The sequence below is a fragment of the Chrysochloris asiatica genome, unplaced genomic scaffold, assembly GCF_000296735.1.
Source record: "Chrysochloris asiatica unplaced genomic scaffold, ChrAsi1.0 scaffold00194, whole genome shotgun sequence".
NCBI lineage: Eukaryota > Metazoa > Chordata > Mammalia > Afrosoricida > Chrysochloridae > Chrysochloris > Chrysochloris asiatica.
In genome coordinates this window covers 445,068-447,609 of record NW_006408712.1, presented here as the reverse complement: position 1 = coordinate 447,609, position 2,542 = coordinate 445,068, and positions in this window count along the sequence as shown.

The window sequence follows — 2,542 nt, the reverse complement described above, 5'->3', positions numbered from 1 at the left end:
AAAAAAAAAAAAAAAAAGCCATGGTTTGGTGCAGATGCACCTTAGTTCTCAAAATGACATCTTTGCTCCTCAACACTTTAAAAAAGTCTTCTGCAGCACATTTGCATAATACAATATGTTATTTGATTTCCATGAGTGTTGATTCTGGATCAAATTAAAATGAAGTCTTTTGTCAATTTCAACCTTGTCTTCATTTATCATGATGCTGTTTATTGGTCCATTTGTGAGGATTTTCATTTTCTTTATATTGAGGTGAAATTTATACTGAAGGCTTAGTCTTTGATCTTCATCAGTAAATATCTCAAGTCTTCTTTACTTCTAGTAAGAAAGATTGTGTCATCTGCATACCTCAGGTTGTTAATAAGTCATCCTCCAATTCTGATACCACATTCTTATTCATATAATCCAGCTCTCTATTTGCTCAGCATAGAGCTTGAATAAGTATGACGAAAGGATACAACCCTGCCCCACATCATTCTTGATTTTAAACCATTCATTATCCTCTTGTTTTGTTTTAACAGCTGCCTCTTAGCCTATGTACAGGTTAGGTTCCTCATGACCACAACTAAGTGTTTTAAAATACCCATTTTTTACAATGTTATACACAGTTTGTTATCATTCACACAGTTGAAAGCCTTTGCATGGTAAAGGAAAAGTAAACATCTTTCTAGCATTCTCTGCTTTCAGCTATGTTATCCCTCATTTCACATCCTCTTCTGAATCTTTCTTGAATTTCTGGCAGCTCCCTGTCATTGTAGTGCTGGAATTATTTTTAAAATAATCTTCAGCAATATTTTACTTGCAGGTGATATAAAATATTATTCAATGTTTTTCACATTCTGTTGGCCAAGTAGCTGTCTTCCAAATTTCTTGGCATGGTCAGTGAGCACCTTCAGTGCTGCATCTGTTTGTTGAAAAGTTTCTATTAGTATTCCATTTCCTGGAGACTTGTTTTTCACCAGTATCATCAGTTCTTAATCATAAGTACCTCTTGAAATGACTAAATCAATTATTTTTGATACAGTGACTCTGTGTGTTTCTTCAATCTTTAAAAAAAAATTTTTTATGCGTTTTACATCATTCAATATTTTGCCCATTTCTGTTGTTAGGTGCCATCGAGTCAGTTCCAACTCATAGTGAGCCTGTGCACAGAACTAAACACTACCTGGTCCTGCACCATCCCCATAATGGTCATTACCCTTGATCTCATTGGTACTGCCACTATATCAGTTCATCTTCTTGGGGTCTTTCTCTTTTTTATTGACCCTTCACTATATCAAGCATAGTGTCCTTCTCCAGGGACTGGTCCCTCCTGATAATATGTCCAAAGTATGAAAGATGAAGTCTCACCATCCTGGCTTCTACAGATCATTCCAGCTGTAATTTTCCTAACACAGACTTGTTTGTTTTTCTGGTAGTCCATGGTAATCTCAATATTCTTCAATACCATAACTCAAATGTATTAATTCTTTTACAGTCTTCCTTATTCATTGTCCAACTTTCACATGCATATGAAGCTCTTGAAAATACCCTTGGTTGGGTCAAGTGCACCTTAGTTCACAAACTGGTAGGTTTGAACTTGAACACTTTAAAGAGGTCTGGTGCATCAGATTTGCCTAATGCAATGCATTGTTTAATTTATTGACTACTGCTTCCATGAGTGTTGATAGTGGCTCCAAATCAAAAAATATATATATTTAATAACTTCAATCTTTTCTCCATTTATCATGATGTTATTAGTCCAATGGTGAGGTTTTTTGTTTTCTTTCTTTACTCTGAGGTGCAACCAATTCTGAAGGCTGTGTGGTCTTTGATCTTCATGAGTACTTTCAGTTGTTGTTTTTTTCATTGTGCAAGATTGTATCAACTGCATATTGCAGGTTGTTAATAAATCTTCCTCCAATCCTGATGGTATGTTCTTTATATAGTCAAGCATCTTGAATTATTTGCTCATCATGTTTTTGTTGTTGTTATTAGGTACCATCAAGTCAGTACTGACTCATAGCGACCCTATGGCACAATACAACGAAACACTGCTTGGTCCTAAAACAGTCTCACAATTGTTGCTACACCTGAGGCCATTGCTGCTGCCACTGTGCCAATCCATCTTGTTGGAGCTATTCCTTTTTCTCCAACCTTCCACTTTACCAAATATGATATCCTTCTTCAAGGATGCTCCTTCTTAACAATATGTCTGCAGCATGAGAGATGAAATCTGGCTATGCTTCTTCCAACACAGATCTGTTTGTTCTTTTTGCAATCCATGGTACTTTTAATATCCTCTTTCCAACACCAGCTCAAAAGCATCAATTTTTCTATGGTCTTCCTTATTCACTGTCCAACTTTCACATGTATATGAGGTTGTTGAAAATACCATGGCTTGGATCAGGTGTGCCTTAGTCCTCAAACTGACATCTTTGCTCTTCAACACTTTAAAAGAGGTCTTGTGCAGATTTGCCTAATGCAATATGTCGTTTGATTTCTTGACTGCTGCTTCCATGAGTGTTGATGGTTGATCCAAGAAAAATGAAGTCTTTGACAA